Below are 24,462 nucleotides of genomic sequence, written 5' to 3'. Positions count from 1 at the left end.
TTTCGTTGGGTGGGGGGGGGGGGGGGCGGCTAACTTCGGAGCTCGGCCTCCTCCTTATAGAAATTGTCGAGGGATCAAATACATTAAACATTAATAATAACTGCGCTGCTTTTGCCAAAGACGCTGCAAACCAATTCTTGAACGCAACGCACCGTCAAGTAAAATATGTACTTTTTCATACATGAATATACTCGTATGTCTCCAAAATTGTGCCCGAAATAAATGATATCAATACTTCTATGTTTTCTGTATATTTAACAAGTAAAGCAAATGTCACACGCACTTTAGAACTGTATCACGTTCAAACCAGGGAAGCGGTGCATGCCGCTACTATGAAAAATGTAAAGGCCATGAAATGAACAAGTTGAAGACAAATATTTGAGTGAAACTTTGTTAGCCTCCCACCTTTCTCTCATTTGCAGTTCTTTCTCTATCTCTGTCATTCAAGAACCTTGTTTATATTTTTGTACATATGCAACGACCAAGGACAAATCTCAGTGACACTGTCCTTTGTTGGAATGCACTACGCAGGAGCAGCTGTCACCGGTCGTGTATTGCAATTGCTCCGAAATTATAGTCGCAAGAGAGAGAACATATAAAAAGCAGGAGTTCTGCAAAATATACGAGGGCGAATCAAATGAAACTGAGCCAATGCGAATGTATGACAAACGGGGCACTTTATTTAAAAGTAGCCTCCATGAGCATTTACACATTTGTGCCACTGATTAACGAGTCGCATGATTCCCGTCTCATAGAACTCCTTGGGTTGCTGCTTCAAAAAGTCTGTAGCTCGCTCTTTCACGTCGTCGACCGACACGAATCACGTTCCCTTGGGCTGTTTTTTCAAATGCTTCAAAATGAGGAAGTCACAAGGCGACAGGTCGGGGCTGTATGGCGGATGTTGCAGCGTTTCCCATTTGAACTTTGCCAGTTTTGTATTAACCACATCAGCGACGCGAGGACGGGCATTGTCGTGGAGCAAGATGACCCCATTCCTCAATTTTCCACGTCGTTTGTACTTGATTGCGACGTGTAGCCGATCCGACGTTCCACAATATCGGGAACAATTGATACTCTTTTGGTTTAGCAAAATCGATGAATAATGGCCCCTGATCATCGAAAAAATGTCAATATCTTTCCAGTAGAAATGACGGCCTTTGCTTTACTTGGGGGTGGTGAATTCAAATGTTTCCACTGTGAGCTTCACCATCGTGTTTCAGGCTCATAGTAGTGGCACTATTATTCGTCCCCAGTCACAAGTGCAGACAAAAATTCCTCACCCTCATCGTGATACCGGATTAGATGAGTCTAGGCAGCACCGAAGCTCTCCGTCTTCTGGTGGCGGTTCAATATCTCGGGCATCCATTGCGCACACAAGAGCTGAAATCCGAGGTGTTCATGAATTATGGTGTGACCCGAACCGTGATTGATGTCCACACGCCCTGCCAATTCATCGATGCTTATCCTCAGTTCTTGTCTAACCAGCCTTTGCCATTGTGTTGGGCGTGATTGCACGGTGGCTTTGACCTGGTCTTGGATCGTCTTTGCAACTTTCATGTCCTTCTTTGAAGCGTTTGATCCAACGCTTCACAGTGGCCACTGAAATGCAATGTTCAACGTACACGGCAGCCATACGGCGACTAATTTCTTTTTGGGAAACATCTTCCGCTGTCAAAAACCTCACGACAGCACGTTGTTCAACTTTTGGAGTGTCCATTATGTCACACAACCATGTTCAACCCAGCCTATGCGAGCATTAAAGAACCTTGATCCTCCCACCTGCGTGTCACTTTTGTAAATGAGAGATGTGTCTGTGCCACGTGCATGCCTCCCAGAGAATGAACCGAACCATTATTGCGCTGGGTGGGTTGGCTCACTTTCATTTGACTCGCCTTCGTATATTAGAAATGCGAAGATACAGTGGAATATACAAATGCCAAGGTACAGCTTGATAAAGGGCAAAAATGTGTCACTGGAAGCAAAGTTCACGGCACATATACACAAAACGTCGCAACAAGATATTTAAACATACGTATAAGCAATAAATCTACGTATCCAAGAAAAAGTGTATATATGATGCGTCAAACAAGGCAAATAAACATCTTGCGCAACTACAGATTCAGAGGTCACAGCCCCCTCCCCCCCCTCCCTCCACTTCTCCTGATCTATCACGCGCGACGGAAGGCGGCGCGCTTTCTCCCCGCTTTTCTCCCTTGCGCACACAAGATTGCGCCACTATCGTCGGCTCACCCATGCCACCCCCCTTACACTTTCACTCGCACATACAGCATGCGGTGCGCGGTCACGATGTTACCGCCCCTGGACTTTATACGGAACATGAGGGTGTTGCATATCGCACCGCTGGCACGAGTTGTTGGAATCTCGGCGCTGACGCCCGTTATTGCAAATGGGTCGCAAGCCCCAAGGGTAGCGTTGGCCTGGCGGCCTGGGGCACTGGAAGCATCCGAAGGTCCCGGCGAAGCATGAGTCGACTGGGAACAGAACAACTTGTTTATCCTAGCATCGCAAAAGAGCGCGCGGTCAGGTCGACCAAAGTGGAGAGACGGGAGAGCACGTAACTCAACGGATGAAATCGGAGCCTCTCTCGGCGTCCGGGGGGCAGCTGCTTTTATAGACTCGCAGCTGAGGGCAAGGAGGAACGTCTCGTCAGATGCGCACGTGACTGGGCACGGACACGCTGAGAGACAGGTTGAGACGAGTGTAGTGACGCATCCGCCGACCCGGCGCCGATCAGACCTCCTCGCTTCACACTTGGGGAGCTCCTCTCCCCGGCTGCCGCGCTTTGACAAGCGTGGGCACACACACACACACGCACACACGAAGACACGTGGCACTGAAACACGCCTGGACGCGCTTGGCGGGGAGGCTTTGCGGGAGCTCCGAACGGGCCAAAATGTCCGCCGCTTTGAACGAAGCCCCGGCGTCCGTTGCATCCGCGCCGGCTATACCGCGCGTCGTAGGCGAAACGTAACAAGGGCGACGGCAGGAATGTGCTTGGAATTTCCATATAACTCATATCGCAGTAATATAGTAAGAGTATCCGGCAACTGAAGCGTCCCGTGGCCCATTACTTCTGCAAAAGAAGTAATAAAATTGAACTGTCACCATGCGACAATTCGCAGCGCCACGACAGTATTTTATTTTTCTTTTGTGGCGCGGGGGGCGCCTAAATGAAATAATGCAAAGGAAAGCATGTTGGCCACAATCGAATGCCTACTTTGGGCACCTAGTGTGACTGCCGAAGGAATATCGAGGAAAATGTGAGACGCATGGTCCACAGAAAACGGTACGCGTACTGCCCGGTATCCTACACCGGCGAGACAAAATTTTGCGGGGAAGTTGCGCTCAAGTGAACGCGTTGGAATCCGTTGAGTCCCCGTAGGGATGGCGGCGAGCGACCATGCATTGTTTATTTTTCTCGTCTGCTAGCCAGAAACCGTCCAAAACTCTGCCAGGCGAAAATCCACTCGGACAGAGAAAAACGATCGCGCTTCAAATTGCGCCGTACGGTGGTCGATGCAGCCCGAGAAAAACGCATGCGCTCTGGGTGGTTCGGCAGCCCGCAAATAGCGAGAAAAAAAATAGAAGAGGGTCAATGTGACCTCGCGAATAGAAGTCCAACTAAAAAAATAAATAAGAACGTAGTTACCTTTGCTGGCTTCGGTGTCTTGACATGGATGCATTGGCACAGGATAAAAAAAATGTTGATATTCTTTTCTGTGACATGACGGCACAAATGAACCACCACAACGCTTCATCTCATCGTACCTCGCTGCGTGCTTTGTCAACTTGTCTCATAGTGTGTTGATTTGGCTTCTCTCGTTGTATGGTGCGCTGTACGTCTTTAGAAAAATGAATGCACCTTTGGCCTCAAATGTTTATAACAACATTAAACCCACGTAGTTTCGGCATTGAAAATCTAAAGCACGACTTTGGAAATATCAGTGCACCTTTCGGATCAAACGTTTATGAGAACTTTATATCCATAAAGTTTCAGAATTGAAATCCAAGCGCTCCCTAGATTCTGCGGCCTCCGCAAGATGGCGCGACGAGCCCACACGCCATCCAAAGGCCTCTGAAACTTCGTGCTCGGATGGAGCTCCTTGCGTTACGATATGTGACTCCCGGTGCATGGGCGTTGCCGCGAAATCTAGCCCGATTTCGCAATGGTCGCGCTAAAATGTCTTTTCGAGCGTGAAAAGGACATTCTGGACGAAATCGAGCATGACTTCCGGCGCCGGAGGTTGTTTTGGTGGGCGGCGCATAACAGCACGAAAAAACTTCGGCAGGGGGAGGGGGGGCTGAAGCCCCATAGACCCCCCCCCTGGCTACGCCCCTGGAATATTGCACCTTATATAGCGCAACCACAACACGAAACTGTATTGGGTAAATCAAAGGTTTGCCCCTATAACATTCTTGCGGTCAAATTTCTTTTAAAATACGTGCGTACTGGGCGCGATAACGTAAGACTATTCCAAACTGAAAGTATTCCAAATTCTGGATGTCAAAATAACGCGGCTGTTTATGCATATGCAGGCGGGAACCAGCGACGTCTTTGAATCAGCCCAATCAGCAGCCTCCATCGTTGCCGCATGAAGCATGTTTTGCTTGTTTTTCACTCGTAAAGGGACCGTACAGCAACTATATTGTAGATATAAACGCCTAATAAAAGAACAGGTGTTTGTGGCTAAGCAAAATTGTTGTATAATCATTTGACGGAAAATAAGTTGAAGCGCACTTGAAGGTAAACAAAATATTTCCATTTTTAGAGTCATAGCCATACATGCGTCAATTCCACATCCAACCCATTTCGCAACGCACAAGTAAGATGGCGGCTACGTGAAAACAACTGATCGCTTCTGTGGGCCGCACTTGGTGTATTTTTGCCCGTAACGCTGTCCGATTAGATAAAATATCGGCTTCCGCAATTTACTTTTTCCCTAAAAGAATTTTGGAAGCTGTGAACATCATGGAGACTGTGAAAGCCTAGTGCTCGGTGAGTAAACACATCGTTCTTTCTTGTGCTTAATGACTGAACAGTAGCATCTGAGCATCTGCGGGGATCGCGTGATGTTTACTTTTGCTTTTATTCATATAGGATACGGAAGAATGGATGAAAATTGGAAGGCATTACATTTCAACCGATAGCTGGTAAGTAAACGTTTTGTATCAATGATCGTAACTACCTCTGAGTGTAGGTACTGATTAAAATCGAAGTGTCGTCTTTAACAGAGGCTCATTTTTTATGCCACAGATTTCGGCGCAGTGATAAATTCCCTCTGCGGGCTGTACAGACTTGTACAGATGCTTCTGTTGGTTGCAACTTGCACGAGAAAAGCGTTTCCTGGTTATTAAATTGCATTAAATTTCACGTAACATTTATGTCGTGATAAAATAACACAATAAGTGAGCAAAACGTGAACAAGGTGAATAAATAAGTGTAACCATTATGTTTTAAAGGCAAGGTAATATGTGAAATAATACGATTTGCTGGTATTCATTCGCTGCGGTCGGGCGAAAATTGTGAGCAAAAAAAAAAAAAAAGAAAAAAATGGCGACCCAAGTGAAGGGACCCCGCGTTTCGCCGGCGCAGGCCATCTTGCTTATTGCGTTTATAGACCAGCACCCGTACTTGGCAAGAGGCGCCACAAGCCTCTCACCAAGTATGAGTGCTGCTCAAAAAAAAAAAAAAAGAACTCTTTGGGGCGAAGTGGCTGCCGCGCGCAACGCGCTGGGGCCGGCTGTTAAAAGAGCCCTGCGCTGGCGCCTGTATTGGGTGCGGTATGCTACGACTGCCGCAATATTGCGGTACAGGTGGGGGCGGAGAAGAGGTGAGCCCGCGGCTAGCAACATCTTCGGAACGTATATAAACTCACGGTGGTCATGCATTTGCAGGAAAATGGGAGGTGGAAAGCTGGGTGGGCTGGAGGGCCGGCTACTCCAAGTTCTTGGAAGAACCGGCCCAGGCTCTACTCCGGTGGGTTTTTTCGATGACAACGCCGAGGTGCGTAACAATTTTTGTGGCTATGTGTACCGATTTGGGGCAGGTGCACCGTTCGGTGGTGGGGAACATGTTGCTGTTGTCTGCTTCTGTCTGTGTTTTTGCAATTCAGCCCTTATGCCAGCACATGATATCTGTGCTTTGGAGAAACGAGAATCCTGCCCCACTGCTGTTAAAGCAATGCTGCTAAAAGCACCATGTATTTGATTGTATGGCTCGTTATTCCGTAAGGCATTAGTAACTAGTAGTGAAAGCATTAAGTCACTACTATCTTACATGCTGCATCAAAAATTTTCTGTAGAAATTGAATAAATATAAGTGAAATAGACATTGCAAACAGTGGATGAAACTTAATCAATTTAATTACGTCTACTGTGCTGTATTGTTCCAGCAGGACAGCTCCAGTGACGAAGAGCGTCCTGCTGTTCCTGTGCCCCCTGCCCCGACAGCAGCTCCCCTCGTGTCCGTTGGCACCGAGGCGGGCACAAATGGCATTGCACGTAAGGCACTTTAGCAGCTATTGTTTTACGAACGGATTACTTAAAGCAGCGAAGCAGTGTCTGTTAAGACCTTTTAAACAGGAATTATGTATTTCTCTTATGTAACTGCAAAGAAAAAGTGCCTGCCTAAATGTCACTGCAAAATGGAACCATATTCTGTTCAACTATTAATACCATTTCTAACGCAGTTTCTGTAGCATACACGCTGCCATGTAGAAATTACTAGCAATGTAGCATTTCATAATGCTGTGGTGTCTTTCTGTTTATGCATATTTGGTGTTCATTTTGTGAACGGTGTGTGGCTGGAATTACTTTTCTGGGCTTCCACATGGTAATGAACCAGCAATATGTTTACGCAGGACGGCGCAAGGAAATTTTATATCCTGTTTACTGATATTATTTTTAAGGACCATCAGCTCGGCAGCAGCCGCGCAGGCCACCTCGGCAACAGCAACTAGAGGATGCGGCCTGAAGGTAGCTACCAGGGGCAGCTAGCCGAGGCTGCAAACGCGGAGGCCGCCAGCTTCCATGAGATGCTGCTGGAGCAAAATAGGCAGGTACGTACAATTTGATCAGGTTGACATTTTTAAGAGGGGATTAGTGTGCATGGTAATCTAAGTTACAACCAGATTATACATGAGAGGCATCTGTATCCACTGGGCTCATTGGATCATGCGCGTTTATATATCTCCTTTGAGGTGTTCATTGAAGTGCTATGTCAGGCTGTCACATAGCAATTTACAATACATATCCACGGTTCCATGTACCACCACAGCATGATCATCTTTTCTATATCGATTCAACTAGTCTCCAACACTGACTTCTTACAGGCAGAGGCGGCTTGGTAGCATTTGCTACTTTTAACATGTTTTTAATATAACAGACCGCATCAGTTTGCAGTGTCATTTCTCACGTCATATGTATATGATCTGACTGCCCTCAACAGTAACCTTGCAGAAACCAGAACTCTTGCAAACATTGCGAAACAAACATTTACATTGCATAACCTGTAGCTGAAGTAAGTGAATTTGTTTCGCAGCATCATCTGCAGCTGGTGGAAGAGTTGAGGGCCTCCCGCGTAGTGTAGCAACAGCCGGCAGCGGAGGTGAGGGGCTTGCGGAAAGGCCACGGGCCTCATCCCAACCACGGTACGCCAGCTCCTGGCTGCCGTGGCGCATGGCCTCCTCGAGCCGCCTCGGCCATAAGGAGCAGGGTATTATTTTACTTTCCTCCCCCTCCCCTAATCATGCTCTAGTGCCACCAGCTGCATGTGTAGCCTATCTTTCCGTTCTACTCGACGCTGCAGCATTTGGTGGTGGTGCTCACACATCCTCACAAGCCGTTGTGACAAGCTGTTGCGACGAGTTGTAGCCAGCCTTGTGAAATGATGTGTAGGTCATGCGTTACCATGGCAGCGAAAACTGATAGTGCTGTAAGGTCATTTGAAACACGAATGCACATGCTTTTTTGTATGTCGCACTAAAGGATTATGTGACTGTTTTCCGTACATTGGGGAAGCAGTACCAACAGCAACACACAAAAGGCAGAAAAATATATGTTGCTGCTTCGAATTTCATTACAAGTTCATTTTTTCATGTGTAGTTTTGCTTGGAGTGCAAGTTTGTCCCATTGAGGCAGTATAAATTATATTTCGAACTTTTTCAATATTTTCGTTAGGTGTGTACTTTCGTTTTGTTGTTTTTGTGATGTTTTAGTGTGTACTGTTTCTTCAAGAAAGGTGTACACTGTGCGATCACTTTCATTTCAACTTCTAGATTGTCTCACACACATGTAGGTGAATTTAACTAGAATGCTGTGATAACTGGTATTGAAGTCTCCTGCTATATATGTTTGCTATATTAAATCCTTCGTGCCTATGTAAGGCACAAGTGGCCGTAATGGAATTTTTTTTAACACCAAGCGCCTCTTACTTTGATAGTTATTGTGATATTTGAGGTGTGCTTACCGATTACAACATTACAGTCTAGTCCCCATTCTAGGTGAGCACAGTTTGTGATATACCTAACGTAGCCATCGATGTGGCCACTATTTTGACATTTACTGCCAGGCTGCTCTTGCCGCCGTTGTTATATGAAAGACCATCGAAGTACCAAGCATTTTCTCACTTTTGTCGTTTCTTTAAATGCTCGTGACTGCTGTTTTATATGGCGATCTTATTATGGCATTATTCACTGAAAATAAATTCTATTTTGTGCCATATTCATGGTGACTACATAACAGACAAGACATCTTTTTTGCTGTGATGTTGCTGAATGAAGGTGAATGGTTGTGCATGAGCTTAAAGAACATCATTGTGCTCATGTCATATTTCTGCAATTTAATATGTGCCAACTGCCCATTGGCAGTGTACTGGGTTCCATGTAGTGAATATCACACTGCTATTTCGTCGCCGTTAAATCATGCTCTGTGTCATTGTCTGTCATTTGCTTCGATGACAGATGACATTGAAAATGTATTGCATTCTTCTATTTACACTGCGGATATAAATAAATGATTTTCAACAATGTTACTTGCACTTGAAATGGATATTTACAATTCGCGTTCCTTCAATTGTACAACTGTTTACAAATGTACACTCTTCCAAGGAAGAATAATGTGCTTGACATGCCGGGCTATCGTTTTCAGTATGACTTAGCCTTTTGACAAGGAAATGTGCGGTGGCTCTCTAGCAAAACTGCGCATGGCCTACAAGGTGCGTCAGAACACTACACATGGTGGAGCGAATAGTGTTGCGCTTTGCTGGAGCCCAAAAAGGAGGCTCAAGATGACAGAAGCAGCAGCAGCAGCAAATCAATCGGCAAACTCCAGCTGCCCATATAAGTGGCTACAACAGTCTGCTGATGAACACAAGTTGTTCTATCTACAGGAACTAAATGAAAGGCTCTCATGTAGTGGCACAGTGGAATGATGCAATCATCTCCAGTAGTGTCAGCTCACTGGCACATAATACGTGAAAACATTGGTTATGATTGAGAAGATTCAATAAAAAACAACAGGCTATCCACTAATTGCACACACTTCTTGGCATTGGTTCCTGCTCTCTATTAGGCGTATAGATAGCACTAATAAAAATCTGGCTGCAGTGTCAGGTACATGTTTGTTGCTGCTGTCGACGCAGCCACCTTCGCACCCTTCGAAGGTAGTGCTGGTGCTGCTGCCGAGTCGTGCCAAATGGTCTAATTGCATTGCTCGGACAGCACAGCCTTCCAGTTACATTATACGTGCTGTCCTCACTTGGGGAACTCTCTGTGGGATGTGGTCCCCATTGTCATCGTCACTGCTGCTGTCGCTGTTGTCATCACTGACGTCATCAGACACGTCGTCACTTTCATCAAGGCATAAGTTGTGCTACACTGCACATGCTGCAACGATGTTGGCTGCACGGTCCGGTTCATAGTGGAGGGCGCGGTACCGCTGACGGCAGCGGAAGCTGCTCTTCAGAAGCGCAATGCACCCCGCCACTACGGACCCCATGGCAGCGTGTGAAGTGTTGTGCCTGCCTTCTGCATTGCGCGTGGGAGGGTGGCGTGGGACCGGAGTCAGGCGCCATGGTTCTAGGAGGTAGCCGCTGTCACCTGCATGACCATAAAAATTGTATTAAATCGTCTGCACAAAGATGAGTAAGTGAAGCATAGGTCATGTAACATGCAACTACTACAGAAAGGTAGCAATAAAGGAATCTACAGGGTGAGCACCTGACGCAGCTGTGATCACAGATAATAGCTGGGACATAGTAACATCCCTATCTGCACCAAGTCAGCTCTTTGTGGGAGTTGTGTTGTCTTCATCAATGAATATCAGTGCAAATAAAGGAATGTGACAACACACGTGCACTGTACTTCTAACTGTACATACATATAAAAATTAGTTTAAAGTGCAGCGCAGGGGTGTTGTGTCTTTGTTTCGCGCAGATACCATTGAAAAATTTCAACATTTCTGCTATACTTAGCAACCTGCTATAACATAAGTGGTTCGGACTTCAACATTCTCTTACGGTGCGAGCACACTTTACTGCTTGCTGCCAGAATTGCAACTGCAGAAATTTCACTCGCTGCTCAGAGAGGATGTGCTGGCCGGCCTTGGCAGCGTGTCCCTCCTGGAACCGACAACGCCGCCGCGTAGTTTTCCAGACGTACGCATCGTGCTCTGACCCCGCTCGCAGAGCGTCGACGACGAGAATCCACGTGTCTGCGTCACAGAACTGACGAGAGCGCGCACAGCATATGACACGCGTTGCTATGACGCGCAAATTAGACGAATATTAAGATACGAACATTGTATTGAGGGCGTAGTAGCCTTTGCGGCACATGAACGCCGCTTTGTGTTCGCGCTTCGGTGCGATTATGGCGATAAGGCTGCCGTCCACGCATCCGATGACGCCGGCAATGGCGCAGCGTTGAAGGAACCCTTCTTTTACGGCCCCCTTCTCCTTCGACGTCCTCGGGAAGTTGGCCCACTTGTTGCGGGCCCCGGCGTGGACGATTGCCTCCGCGATCCGTCGCACACACATGCTGACCGTAGGCTGGGTCACGGCGATCGTCTTCTCGTTCCCTACCGAAGCTTGAAAGCTGCCCGTGACGAATAACGGCAAAGCGCACACTTGTCGCTGCAACAACAGCGCTGTTGCTCGCACGCCTCCGAGTTCCGCCGCCACTTCGTCGCACAGCCACCGCACAGTTTCTTTCTTCAGACGAAAGTGCCGCCGAAACAGTTGTCTGGATTGTCAAATGCATCCTCTGGCTCCCTCCTCCAGTACCCGAGCTAACGAGCCGCCTACGCCAACGCTATCAAAAAGGCAGCCATTTTCTATTCCAAACGGAATGGGGCAGTTGCCAGTTATTCCAAGATATTACCGTGTTTGTTCGGCATAATTAGGCATAATTAGTGCTAAACGTCACTTTGACGTGTCGGTTTTTGAGCATTCCTGACGTAGCTTGACAGGCAGGCAAAATGGCCGTGGCCTGAAAATTTTGGGCCAATGAATGAGGGGTGATGGCGGATTTTGAATTGAAAACAGATTGGAATAGTTTTACTTTATACCGGCCCTAGTACTTGCAAGAAAAAAAGAAGTTTCCGCACGGCTCATATGCGAGACAACCTCTCTTGAACAGCACTCCGTATTTTTACCAATCCACCCCCTCGTGTGACGCCACGGAGAGAGACAGCTAAGGCCTTAAGCTTTTGTAGAGGGCGCTCCCTTAAGCGCGATGCCCTGCGCCACTGTCTCATCCTCACCCTTCGCTTTGTTGTTTTTCGCGGCCGGCATCATGGTAGTCCCTTCATGACCAGCATTGGCGATTCCTCCATTGCTTTTCGCCGTAGTGGTTTCCACTTCTTTGCCTGCTCTCGCTTCGGCGCCAGCTCCGTTTGCTGCGCTGACATCGAAGCGTTCACCATTGCATTGCGAAATAGCGGCCCTCAGCTTCATTTCTACGTGGCTAGCTTAGCTTCTACCACCTTTGGCTAATTTTGCTCGCTCTTGAGTTCTTTTTCTAGCTTTCCAACCTGCTTAGCTAGCTTATCCTTCTCCCAATCTAGACGGTCTTGTCACGACGCTAGCACACACATGCTACAGATAAGAGATAAAAATATGCAGATCCCACGCACTGTGGGAATCGATTTAAGCGAAGCTTTGTCTGGTGCTTGCGTTCATTAACGTTATTTGGTGGTGATATATTGACGGCATGCTCAGTCGTGACGTGATGTGAAATGTTACGTTGCCTGCTTCGCTAGTGCTTGTTGTTGCTCCGCTCGGCGCCTTATGCGTACCGCCGTATTCAGAAATGCATCTTAACTTGAATCTCATGCTGGACTTTATGTAAATGACGCCTGGTGCGAACGCGTCCAAGACGCTCATTGCGTTTTTTTTTGGTCTGGTAACGACAGGCGTCATTTAAGTCAATTCATCATCATCATCATCAGCCTGGTTACGCCCACTGCAGGGCAAAGGCCTCTCCCATACTTCTCCAACAACCCCGGTCATGTACTAATTGCGGCCATGCCGTCCCTGCAAACTTCTTAATCTTATCCGCCCAGCTAACTTTCTGCCGCCCCCTGCTACGCTTCCCTTCCCTTGGGATCCAGTCCGTAACCCTTAATGACCATCGGTTATCTTCCCTCCTCATTACATGTCCTGCCCATGCCCATTTCTTTTTCTTGATTTCAACTAAGATGTCAATTACTCGCGTTTGTTCCCTAACCGAATCTGCTCTTTTGTAATCCCTTAACGTTACACCTATCATTCTTCTTTCCATAGCTCGTTGCGTCGTCCTCAATTTGAGTAGAACCCTTTTCGTAAGCCTCCAGGTTTCTGCACCGAACGTGAGTACTGGTAAGACACAGCTGTTATACACTTTTCTCTTGAGGGATAATGGCAACCTGCTGTTCATGATCTGAGAATGCCTGCCATACGCACCCCAGCCCATTCTTATTCTTCTGATTACTTCAGTCTCATGATCCGGTTCCGCAGTCACTACCAGTCCTAAGTAGATGTATTCCCTTACCACTTCCAGTGCCTCACTACCTATTGTAAACTGCTGTTCCCTTCCAAGACTGTTAAACATTACTTTAGTTTTTTGCAGATTAATTTTTAGACCCACCCTTTGGCTTTGCCTCTCCAGGTCAGTGAGCATGCATTGCAGTTGGTCCCCTGAGTTACTAAGCAAGGCAATATCATCAGCGAATCGCAAGTTACTAAGGTATTCTCCATTTACTCTTATACCCAATTATTCCCAATCCAGGTCTCTTAATACCTCTTGGAAACACGCTGTGAATAGCATTGGAGAGATCGTATCCCCCTGCCTGACGCCTTTCTTTATTGGGATTTTGTAGCTTTCTTTATGGAGGACTACGGTGGCTGTGGAGCCGCTATAGATATCGTTGAGTGTTTTTACATACGGCTCGTCTACACCCTGATTTCGTAATGCCTCCATGAATGCTGAGGTTTCGACTGAATCAAACGCCTCGCCGTTCGAGCTCCTCCACGTCCACTTTCAGCTATCCCGCTTGCGGAAGAAAGTATTCATTATCCTCATATTATTCTGTTCCGCAAACTCTACTAATAACTCCCCCCTGCTATTCCTAGTGCCTATGCCATATTCCCCCACTGTCTCGTCTCCAGCCTGCTTCTTGCCTACCTTGGCATTAAAGTCGCCCATTATTATAGTGTATTTGGTTTTCACTCTACCCATCGCCGATTCCACGTCTTCATAGAAGCTTTCGACTTCCTGGTCATCATGACTGGATGTAGGGGCGTAGACCTGTACAATCTTCATTTTGTACCTCTTATTAAGTTTAACAAGACCTGCCACCCTCTCGTTGGTGCTATAGAGTTCCTGTATGTTACCAGCTATATTCTTATTAATCAGGAATCCGACTCCTAGTTCTTTTCTTTCCGCTAAGCCCCGGTAGCACAGGACGTTCCCGCTTTTTAGCACTGTATATGCTTCTTTTGGCCTCCTAACTTCACTGAGCCCTATTATATCCCATTTACTGCCCTCTAATTCCTCCAATAGCACTGCTAGACTCGCCTCACTAGATAACGCTCTAACGTGAAACGTTGCCAGGTTCATATTCCAATGGCGGCCTGTCCGGAGCCAGTGATTCTTAGCACCCTCTGCAGCGTCGCAGGTCTGACCGCCGCCGTGGTCAGTTGCTTCGCAGCTGCTGGGGACTGAGGGCCGGGGTTTGATTGTTGTGTTCATATAGTAGGTTGTGGCCAAGTACTGCACCAGGGTGGCCAATCCTGCTCTGGTGAGGGAGTGCGTTACCGGTTCTGGTCACCGGGATCACGCCACACTCCAGGCCTGTTTGTGCAATTTTATCAACACGCGGATTTTTTTTCTTTTTTTTTTTATTCCGGTGGAAAATTGCCGGCACCGGGATTCGAACCACGGACCTCTCGCACGCGAGGCGGGTGTTCTGCCTCTGCGCCACCGCACACATCAAGTCAATTCAAGCATTGGCTTAAGGTACGATGCATTTCTGATTACGGGGGTAATAGTCTCCTCGGCACTAAGCGCACACCTTGGCACCATTCTGGTTTGTAGCGTTGTATCTCACAAAACTGCCTCCTCTCTCTCTCTCTCTATTCCTTCACTAACAGTCTCCCCACCTCCTCCCGCTACTGTCGTTGTTGCGGATGAGCATGGAGACAAGCGCGGCAGCTGCTGCACTGCATTTGTGTGGGGTCACGCCTAGTTGTGGCGTCCAGAGGGCATTGTGCACATGCGACGCGGCGTAAACGTTGACACGAGTTTCTCGAGTCGCCTTTCCTTTGTGCCACTGTCCTGTGTTATATTAACGCGATAGCGTTAAGGGCCCCGTGTCGCAGAATATCCGGTGTCGACGCCGCAGGCGTCGTAAGGCGAATAATCGTTCTGAACCGCAACCGCGCAGGCTCCCCCACCTGGCGCATACCTTGTCTTACATTCTTTACATATTCCTCGGAATTTCGAGAATGAGAGCTCATAAACAAATGTGAAGCAAAACACCGATAGCACATGCCTTTTATGTTTTTGTGAGATGGCCACCTATCAGACACATGCCGACGCGGTGGGAGTCAGTGGCGTGCAAGAAGACGGCGGCAGCAGCAGCGGGAATGTCCAAGAAAGAGGCAAAGAAGGCTTCGCTTTAAAAAAATTGCTGGCTCTCCTGTAATCAAGAGTATAGGTGTAAGCATGAAATAGCAACCGGCAAAGCAGATTGGTTGGAGATTGGTATCTGCCTTTTGAACGTCGTTATTGGAAATGACAAATAAAACTTCAGCGTACTAGAAGTTACAGCTTCAGTGATAGCGTGAGCAAATATTACGAAGAACTCGGACGCAATACTTTTTTGTAACTTTTTTGGGCAGTAGCTAGCGTATGTAATGCGGTCCTGTATAAAGGGTTGGGGGCCATTTTCTTAGGTTGTCCCTCGTTCCCCGGATGTCTCTTTTCTCGCTACTTGCCCGGATTAGAGCACTCTACCCGGATACCTGCTCTGGAGTTTGACTCAAGGTCACTTGAATATTTAAAAGTGCCGCGTTTGCTGCGCGTACTGACTCAAACCACGTTTCTTCCAACGCCTAGGAACGCGCGCACTCAGAACACACGCGTGGGCTCCTCCTAATACAGACCATTATCTTTTATTAGCATGGCGTAGTACAAAAGTAACTGTACTTGGAGAAAAAAGATTATGGTTGATCCCTCTTGAATAAAAATTGGTAGAACGCGAAAGTGAAACGCGTCTTCACAGAAGTTGTTTATTGCACGCGCCGGAGCACTGTGCAAATCCGCCATAAACCGCAGGCATCCGCAAACCGCAAAAGCGATCCCAAACCGTTAGTAAATCGCTACGTTAAACCGCTGCAGCGCACGCTTGCCCGGTCTGCGATCGTGTTGCAGGTTTGCTTCGCGCGCGGCGTCCTGCTGCCGAGTCACTTCGGAGAAGATACGAGCACTTTGGTCTGACTCCGTAGTGTCTTGGGTAGCCGGTTGAGTTGCGACGCGCTCAGGTTCAGGAATGCGAGTGACTGAGTTCGGAGCATGCGCCGCGAACGCGTGAAAGCATTCTGCTTCCCGCCGGCGTGTCTTTTGCCGGACCAAAGCGCGATTCGCCTATCGACCTCGTTGCCTTTCTGCGGCGCTTAGCGCAGCAGCTTACTTAGTTGGTGCCATCGCGAGCGAAGCAGTAGACGGCGTGTAAGCTAGCACTGCTGATGCACGTTGAAGCTGCAATTCATTGGCGACGATGCGTCACATGCTAATCCGATGCGAAAGACAAACCATGTGCTGGAACTGCGTGGTCATCTCAGCGGAAGGCCTACACCGCCTACACCGCCTACACCAGGCTACACCGCGTTGGAGTCTCCGCTGCGCTGAGATTACTGAAAGGCTCACTAGTGGCACTCCTATTGTCATGAGGCGGTACTTCGCCTCAGCGCTCCTAGATGGCGGTTCAATCCCTGCGAAGATAAAGTCCCTTGATAGTTTGAAAGTACCGCCACTCTGAACTCTGCCGCCGCCGCGCGACCTCCTCGCCTGCTCCTCGCTCCTTATGTGTCCTCCCGGGGCAACCAGTTTGGCCCCATTGTTCCGCACGACGATTGGTCTCCCTGCCGTTGCCCTTGGAAACGCCCTACCTTGCGTTTTGCTTAGGTTTTTCTTTTTCGTTCGCGCCATTTTTTCTCCTCAGCTCGGCGGGTTCGGCACTTTAGCTCGGCGTAGCGAACGTTCTACGCTATGTTTCCTGCTCGATGTGCCAGCGCATATAATTGCAGCAAGAAGCCTGAAGATGGTTATGCCGTTTTTATGATACCACAAGGAACGCGTGACGGCTTGCGCAGGAAGCAGTGGCTGCATAACATTGGCCGAAACAATTTCCGACAATGAACAGTGCTGTTTGCGAGGTGAGACGTCTTTCTTATTGCTTGTAGTAAAGCATCCGCTAATACTGCGTTCTTTTGAATTCTTCTGGCCTGCTCACTAGGGTTTTTGCTGCGGCAGTTTGTACGTTGCATAAAAATACGGTTGTCCTCAGTATGTTTAATATTCCGCGGTGGCTCCGTCACCTCGCACGTCGCCAACTGTTGTTATTTAGTCGGAAACGCAGCACTATAAATTTTATTTTCCGCTGTGAACAATAATGTGCGAAGATATAGCCTATCGATCGCACTTTTTGCGATTGTTAGGATGCGCTGCCTGCATTACCGAAAATTTAAATGGCGGCTTGTAGAGGAGCTATTATTTCTAGCGTACGTCGATCTGGTGCGTCAGTCAGATACATGAATACAAGCCCTCAAAAAATTTGTGACGAATATACCCGTGGTATTGCAGGTGATGAGCGTTAGCTAGTCGACATTGCGCTTTTTTTAGTTTCAAAGCGAAAGCCTCTAGATCACTGTTTCAAGGTGGTGTAACAGAAAATATCAAGTGACCCAAGGAAGGCCAGAGGCGACCGAAAGCATGTCCACCGCTGTTCATATGAAAGAATGATTACCCAAGTTAACTAATGATTCATTAGCGATTGAATTAAGGTGGATTAGGAAGGATTAATGTGGATTCGAGTGTATTTAGGAGGATTAGGGTGCATAAAGGTGAATTAAAGTTAATGAAGGAGTATGAATGCCAATTAGATTAAGATGGATTAAGGCGCATTAACAAGGATTAGGGATTATTAAGGTGGATGAAAGATGACTAAGGACGATTAGAGTAGGTTAAAGTAGATTAGAGTTGATGGAGGTGGATTAGGGTGTATTAAGGTGGATTAAGCAGAGTTGAGGTGCATTGATAAGGATTAAGCTGGATGAAGGGGCATTAAGGTGGATTAGGGTGCATTAAGGTGGATTAGGCTTGATGAAAGAGTATTAAGACAGATTAGGGTGTATTAAGGTGTATTAAAGATGATTATGGTTGTAAATCCTACTGTAAGGAACCTTAATCCACTCGAATCCTTCATCCACCTTAATCGGCTTTAATCATCCTTAATGTACCTTTATCCATCTTAATTCGCCATACTGCACCTTCATCCTCCTTCATCGACCTTAATCCACCCTAATCATTCGTAATACTCCCAAATCCTCTTTATTCCACCCGGATCCTTCTTCATTCACCTCAATCCACAATAATCCTCCTTAATGCACCCTAATACACTTTCATTGACTTTATTCCACCCTAATCCTCCTTAATGCACCTTAATCCACCCTAATACTCCTTCATTCACTCTAATCCATCCTAGTCCACCATAATCCTCCTTAATGCACCTTAATCCGCCCTAATCCACCTTAATCTTCCTTAATGACCTTAATACTCCTTAATCCACCCGAATCCTCCTTCATTCACTTTAATCTCCCTAATCCACCATAGTCTTCCCTAACGCACCTTAATCCAACTTAATTCACCCTAATCCACCTACATCGGCCTTAATACACATTAATCCTCCTTAATACACCTTAATTCATCTTAATCCAATTACTGATCAATCATTACTTTGCTAACCGGTAATCATCTTTTATACACGACTGCACATGCTTCGGTTCGCTTCCAGCCTTCCTTCGGTCACGTGATATTTTCTGCAGCTCACAACGCGACCTTGAAACAGATCTAAGGCGTTCGCGTAATAAGCCACACACACACAGGGATGTGCCACAAGCAATACTACATCACACACAATGTAAAGCAGATAATCATGTGGCAGAACAATTATCTGGAGTATAGAACTCGCCTCAAAGCTCCTTTTACATCAGTATACCGCGTTCATACAGCTTTAAGAAAATACCAACCACTTCAGAAACGTTGCCTGCACCATTATCGATGCTGTTATCAGCATTTCACAAAATTTTCAACACCAATGGGGCGCGCAACTAGCCCAATATAACACGCCTCCAATGAATGCTGCGGCCCGTCCGCGGGAACCCAGGAGAAAAAACGTGTCGTGCGCAGCTGGCGGGCGAGGAGAATCGAGGAGAAAGGACCCAGGAGGAAGAGAGTGTCGCTACTTTCAAATTATCAAGGGGCTTTATGTGAAGATAGAGTTACTGTATATGGCTCCCGCAGGGAAGTACAGTGAACTAGAAGGTTCAGTGAACTAGAAGCCATCTAGTTCACTATAGCCACAGTTTGGCATAGGTCCGCCATCTAGCAATCCTTTTTTTGTGCAGTGAAGCCACCTCTAGTTCGCGCAGGGGCCATTTCCTTTATTGTGTACCCTCATGACCACAAAGGTAATACACAGGAGATCCATCTCACGAGCTGTTTGCAACAGTGTGGAAGCTACACAAATTCATAGCCAATAGAAAGGCCGAATGCCCCTCGAAATGTGCTCATCCGCGCCGCGTCATCTGCTCAGCGTCTAATTGCCATCATGTTACATGAGTGGGCATGTCAGCTGGTCATCGATTGATATGGAATTTAATCCGTTCCTCTTCTTTATGCAGGCTCTGTTTTTCAGTGAAACGACCAAAGTCAGCGCACCTTCGGAAATAACCGAACCGAACAAGCTTCGACCAGATAGCGTATGACTTCTGCTAAAGAGCGCTGACAATGGGATCAAGTCACGTGCGGCGGCGTGATATACGTCATGAGACCCGGACTTAAATGCGCCACATCGTTCGGCTTCCTTCATAGGGCATGTTAGCTGGCCAGCGGTCGACATGAAATTTAATCCATTCCTGTTCTTCACGCAAGCTCTGTTTTTCGCTGGAACGAGCAAAGTCAGCGTACCTTCGGAAGTAACCAGCTTCATCGAACAAGCTTTGACCAGCTGCTGCGATAGCGTATGGCTTCTGTTAAACTGCGTTTATAATGGGATCAAGTCACGTGCGGTATGCTCCACGTTATCAGACCCGGATTTAAATACGCCATATCGTTCGGCCTTCTTCAGTGGGCATGTCAAATGGCCAGCAGTCGACATTGAATTTAATCGGTTCCTGTTCTTCGTGCAAGCCAGTAATGCTGCGGGTTCTTGTAAATCTAGTAATCGCTGTTTTGTACAGCTTACATGCCCATAGTGCATTATTGTTGTAGCCATGTTTGTGCACGATTTTGCATGTGAGTTGCTGATTCTTTGCGGCCATATCGAGTCAAACCCTAGTTCCACCCCCGAGGAGTTGCTGGTCTACATCCTAGCAGGACAAGAAGTAATAAAAAAGGCTTGATGACATCGAACAGAGATTTAAGATTGTTGAAACATCAGCTTCTCAGATTAAAGAGGTCTGATCAGTCGTTCGCGTTCTGGAGAAAAAAATCAGGCATGAAAAAAAAGATTGTCGACCTTGAAGACCACGGTAGAAGGAACAACCTTCTGGTATTTGGAATTCCAGAGAAACCGAGCGAAACATAGGCGGACCTTGAACGTAGTGTTGTTCAAGGCATTTTTGAAAAGACGCAAGGAATAAAAGTAACGCATAGTGAAACAATCCATAGGATTGGCCGTGGAAATACTGGTAGACCACGGGCAGTGGTCTTGAAGCTAGTGGATTACCGCGAAAAGACAAATGTATTGAAAAACGGCTACGTTTGAGAGGGCAGCGAATTTCTATAACACAGGATAACTCGGCGATCACCAGACAAAGAAGAAGGAACCTTTGGGAGAGCAAAGTGGACATTAGAAAGTCGGGCAAAAATGTTAGGCTGATACACGATCAAATTAAAATCGGAAATGACCTTTTTGAATGGGACGAGACCCAAAAGAACGATAGTTCTGGTCCAGTTCACGAGCCCTGGTCACCAGCAATGGCCCGTTAACAGTTCAATGTTAGCAGTATTGTAAATAAAGGTACAATTAGAAAGTATTATTCTCTCGCATAAACCTCAAATAGTTATATTAACTGAGACTTGGCTACACAGCGATATATATGACACTGAAACAGTACCATCCGGATACGGTATCCTTCGTAAAGACAGAAATTTCCGGGGTGGAGTGGTTGCCATTCTGTACCAAAAAACATTACATTTGATCAGACTACCTGATCTACCCGGTTTAAAATGCGTCATCGCTAAAATTTGCCGTAAGGAGTACACTTTGGTAATAGGTGGGTTTTACCGCCCACCAAATGATAAAAGCGCATTCTTCGAAGTGCTAAATGAATTTTTATGTGACCGTGGGGCCCTCACCAATAAGTTTTTGATTACTGGTGATTTCAATGCAGCATCCATTGATTGGAGCACTGATGTTCCAGAGCCTCTCATTGCTAATTGCAGAACAGTTAACTGATTTAGTTACCTTCCATGACCTCTCACAATTATTTAAAGAGCCGACTCGTGTTCACAAAGACGCTAAATTCATCCGTGACCTTTTTCTTGTCGGGAGAGGTACACTCGGGAAAGATCCCGTAGTTCACATTCTCGAGGATATATCAGACCACAAGCTAATTTTTTTTAGTATTACCTTCAGGGCCAGAGGCAATTACAGAGGGGAGTGTAACATACGGGAAAAAAGACACACGATACAGGTTTTCCTTCTGTGAATACAATGTTAGCTCAAATGATGAAGTAACAGCGGGAAGCAACAAAAATTCAAGTAATTGACCGATATCAAATAGAATTACATACTTGGCCAGTTACATTGCAATACACTTGTGTATAAAACATTATGAAACTGGGAATAGTGAGCAGTGGACGTGACTGATCCCGGAAGGTGGTTCCAGTCGTGTGAGGTGCGGGTACAAGTGATTGATAACATGTTTGCGTTAAGTACGACAATATTCCCACCTTTTGTGCATGATCGAATCGAGGGGAATTGTATGATGGAGGAAGAATAAGGCCGTTGTGTATAGCGGGACTGTAGTATATCTTGTGAAAGAGACATAGGCGAGAAAACTTGTGGCGACAGGCGAGTGACGCATGCTCTAGGGACTCTTTCATTAAAGTGATACTGGCAGTCCGACTGTAGTTTCCTATAATGAAGCGGACAGAGTTATTTTGGACAAGCTTGAGGGCAGAGGTTAATATAGCAGTGCTGGGGTCTCAGATGGAAGAGGCATATTCGAGTTTACTTCGGACTAAAGATTTGTAAAGGTGGAGTGCTAAAGAAACGGGAGCAGATGAAAAATTGCACCGGAGGTAACCTAGCGAGCGGTTTGGATTGCTAATTATTTTGATAATATGAAGAGACCAAGAAAGAGAGGAAGTTATGTGGACACCTAAGTAGCAATAGGATGTTACGGATTCGAGAGCGGAATTCTCGAGCAAGTAGGAAGTGGGGCAAGAAGTTGTACGGGAGATACGTAATACCTTACATTTCGTTGTGTTGAGTTCCATCAGCCAGACTTCACACCAGTTAGATATATACAGTTGATATCGTTTTGAAGGATCGTAACATCATTTTGGTCAGTAATTTCTCGGACGTTTACGCAATCGTCGGTGAATAAGTGAATGTTAGAGGTCACGTATTTCGGCAACTCATTAATATAAATGAGAAACAGGAGAGGGCCGAGCACTGAAACTTAGGGCACGCCAGAATGAACTGGCTTCAACGGGGAAATATAAGTGTTAGAAGAGTTGACTGTTGGGCTAGTTGGTCGTCCATCTTTGAAGTAATAGCTTAGCGCAAAAAAAACGCGGAAGCGCTTGTCCTTGTCTGTCTTCCTTGTGTCCGTGTTTTTTTTGCGCTAAGCTATTACTTCAACTAAGTGTTAGCACACACGAATTGTCAGCGTCCGGTTAGAAAATATTCGATCCAGGAGAGAAGTTTCCTATCAATATTCAATTTGCTTAATTTAAAGAGAAATAAACTGTGGCAAACATTTTCAAAAGCTTTTGCAAAATCTAGGAAGACACAGTCAGCTATAAAACGACGATCAAGAATTGTATGTAGCTTGTATGTAAAGGAAGACGACTGTGTTTCGCAGGAAAGAGATGGCGAAAACCATGTTGGGCCTTCAAAAAGAACGAGTTGGCTTCAAGGAAATTCACAATGCTTGTGTAAAGAACATGTTCGAGGATTTTACACTGGATACTAGTTAGTGAAATCGGGCGGTAGTTCTGGGGGGTAATTTTTACTTCCAGATTTATAAACTGGAACCACCTTCCAGAATTTCCGGTTGGCTGGCAGTGTGGATTCATCAATTGTTTGTTGGAATATTTTGGATAGCATAATACTAGAGTATATTTTGGTGCTTTTTAACAATTTAGCATTGATAAGGTCAATTCCTGGGCTTGAGGACACTTTCAATGATTCGATAATTCTTTCGATGCCAAGGGGTTGAATAATTACTGGATCCATTGTTAGAGAATCAAAACACTACACGTTGGGAAGTGTTGTAGACGAGGTTGTAACAAAATTAGGGCAAAATACATCATTTAATACCACAGAGCAGTCGGCAACTGGAATTGCATCACCAGAATAGTCAAATAGCGTGATTTCGCTGTTACGGTCGGGGTGAATGGTTCGCCGAAACTTTTTTGGATCATTACTGAGCATAGTTGGGAGAGTACTTTGTAGGAAATTATTACGAGAACATTTCAGTGCGGAGACATAAGCATTATTCGCTTTCACATATGCATCCCACCGCTGCTCGGAAGAAGAATCCCTGGCAGAGCGATAGAGCCGCTTTTTTTGTTACGAAGTCATTTTAAATGCGAGTTATACCAAAGTGCTTTTGAATGCGAAGAAATAGTGCGTATAGGTACGTGCCTATCAATTAGTTCATGTACTTTTGTTGTAAACACATTCCAGTTAGTTTCGGTAGCACGACTTTCAAAATCATCTAAGAAAATGTTAAGAAACGTAGACAGTTCGTTATTAATGGCTTCAAAGTTGGCTTTACTGTAATTACATTTTGACTCCAGTTTATTGACTGACAATATTTTACTTCAGAACAGAGCGCTGAATGATCGCTAATACCTGGAAGACACGATAAATCAGAGACCATATCAGGACAGTTCGTTAGTATAAGGTCAAGCGTATTTCCCGTATTGTGCGATAGCTTAGTAGGTTGAGAGACAAGCTGATAAATAGGAAATACCGAGCAAAGATTGATAAAGTCAAAGCTTTCTGATGCAAACGGTTTTAAAGCCGGGGGATCAGAAGACCAGGAAATGTTGGGAAAGTTGATGTCTTCCAAGAGAAAAATGAAAGCGTTAGGATGACGTGCAATAATGGTATCAAGGGCATCATGTAAATGGGCAGCAAAATTTGAGCAATTATTGGGCGGACGATAGAAACCCCAAACAAAAAGCTTTTATGACAGATATAAGCGTGCGCCCATACAGTTTCTAGATTAGTTTGAACAGGAATATAGGAAGACGGAATATCTCGCGAGGTAGCCATTATAATACCGCCTCCTACACGTGATTCACGGTCACAGCGATAAATGCTGAAGCTAGGTGCCTCATGAAATATTTCGTTGTCAGTAATGTATGGGTGAAGCCAGGTTTCAGTGAGCGCAGTGATAGCTGAATTGCACGTGTCAACAACCGATTCAAGTGACTCATGCTT

General features: G+C 46.1%; 1 protein-coding gene and 1 long non-coding RNA gene across 3 annotated transcripts in view; both read left to right on the top strand.

The window, feature by feature from the left end:
* The window catches only part of LOC126542924 (parathyroid hormone/parathyroid hormone-related peptide receptor-like), a 435,257-nt gene that overhangs the window by 169,835 nt on the left and 240,960 nt on the right, over window positions 1–24,462 (top strand). The window lies entirely within an intron of this gene.
* LOC140216056 (uncharacterized) lies at window positions 6,936–9,052 on the top strand. The gene is made up of 2 exons (XR_011892692.1): window positions 6,936–7,079; window positions 7,562–9,052. It is a non-coding gene; the product is annotated as an uncharacterized lncRNA (long non-coding RNA).

This window comes from Dermacentor andersoni, chromosome 2 (assembly GCF_023375885.2).
Source record: "Dermacentor andersoni chromosome 2, qqDerAnde1_hic_scaffold, whole genome shotgun sequence".
Lineage (NCBI taxonomy): Eukaryota > Metazoa > Arthropoda > Arachnida > Ixodida > Ixodidae > Dermacentor > Dermacentor andersoni.
This window is presented reverse-complemented; position numbering and strand designations above follow the sequence as displayed.